Source organism: Corvus brachyrhynchos, unplaced genomic scaffold, assembly GCF_000691975.1.
Source record: "Corvus brachyrhynchos isolate BGI_N302 unplaced genomic scaffold, ASM69197v1 scaffold3, whole genome shotgun sequence".
Lineage (NCBI taxonomy): Eukaryota > Metazoa > Chordata > Aves > Passeriformes > Corvidae > Corvus > Corvus brachyrhynchos.
The window spans coordinates 7,349,361-7,350,996 of NW_008237619.1; the positions used below are offsets into that span (position 1 = coordinate 7,349,361).

At 47.4% G+C, this 1,636-nt stretch overlaps 1 long non-coding RNA gene across 1 annotated transcript in view; it reads left to right on the forward strand.

The window, feature by feature from the left end:
- The first annotated feature begins 21 nt into the window (after nt 1-21).
- LOC108446135 overlaps nt 22-1,636 on the forward strand; it is a 3,465-nt gene continuing 1,850 nt past the window's right edge. The window contains exons 1-2 of the long non-coding RNA XR_001861248.1: nt 22-109; nt 1,071-1,166. This is a non-coding gene — a long non-coding RNA (uncharacterized LOC108446135). The remainder of the gene's footprint in view (nt 110-1,070; nt 1,167-1,636) is intronic.

A 1,636-nucleotide genomic window follows, 5' to 3' on the forward strand; every position in this document is an offset into this window, starting at 1 on the left:
GGGTGCAGGTCACTTGAACAACATTCCCAGACAAATGGCATAGTGGGGAACAGGCTGCTGAGCTGAGATCCATGGATAATTCAGTAGCTGAATTCAGTAGGCTGATTAGGTGAGTGTTACATGGCACTTTCTGCTCCTCCTTGTTCTTGTCAGTGTTCCTACAATTTTGGATCCCCTTAGTACACGATATAAGCTGCCAGTTCTTTTTGACTCTTGCAACACCCTATTAAAACGCCCAGTGCAGCAGCTGCATCCCAGTGGGCATATTCTTCTTTTCCCTTTGCAAGGTCTCAGCAGTGTCATGTCCACTGCTGGCCTGCCCTTCCCACATTACCTGTGTGGGGTATCCCTTTGCTCTGCAATGTGCCTGCCGGTCTCTACGTGTGCAAGTATCACGCTGGAGTCCTCAGGACTGGTGGCAAACACAAATGTAGCACTGGGAGGTGACAGACTATGGCCTAAAACTCAAGCTGTGCCTTGTATGTGGCAGAGATCTAAACAGCAAGAGTGGCTACTGATGCTTTGGTTTGGGACAGACTACAAAGGAAAAGCAGCTCTGTGTCTTCTCCCTCATTGCCCATGCTGTTGTCCACAAAAATCAGATTCGTTACCTGGTGTGCAACAAGACAGTAATTACACACTTAAGAGAGACATTGATTATTTATTTTAGAGGTGTGCAAGCCTGGGTGTTCCGTGGTATTCCACAGATCAAGCACCAACTACCAAAGCTTTTTACTATTTAGACATTTTAGCAAACAAAGGAATTGGTATTCATTGGCTATAAGTTACATAGTTCTCTTATTAATTAGTATTCTCTCTTCTATTGGTTAATGATGTTGTCACTTTTCATGCTAAATAGTCTGCATGCTCAGTCTTCTACAAGTCAGTGTGTTTCTGGTGTCAGTGGTACATGAGTTGGTGGTCACCACCTCCCCCTACCAGAATTAACTTTTACCCAGCTGGAGGTATTTTAACACAATTGCCAAGTTGGCTTTATTAGTTTCTTCCTTATCTTGGGAGTTCTGCCAGATGTCCTTGAAGGCCATAAATTTTGCATTCTTTGTGTACAGGCATCCTTCTTTCCAAGATTTGTGACCCTCCCCCCAGGTCTGAGATCACTGAAGCATGTCAAGCCCTAAACCTTAACAAGGCAATTCTTCCAACAGGTAATTTGTCTTTCTAACACCTGGACAGCACTTGGAGCTTGTTAGCTGCTCTCTGTTTCATAGTCTAAATCTCCTTTCTTGCTGATTAGGCTTGAAAGCATAGAGCGATCCAGCATCAGAGCACATCCTTTTGCAGCAATGCCAAGGGCCGGCCCTGCTGGCCCCCTGCCATGAAACCGCAACATTCATGTTCGCAGTGACGATGACTGTGCTGTATCCGTGTAGCCACCCCCACAAAGAACTGATCCTCTATTTTCCCCACTGGTTGAGTAGGAAAGAAGAGGTTTAGGTGGCTGGCCACAACTTTCAGCGTGGAGCCCAAGGCCGTCACTTGCAGCTCTTGCTGACCGCGGCGGGTGCCAGCTGCTCTCGCCTGACGAGGCCATTTTTCCTCCCCGCTGCCCGCTCCCTCCTTCCGCTTCTGGCTCGTTCAGTACCGAGCACCCCTGGAAAATGTCACTTTGGCACCG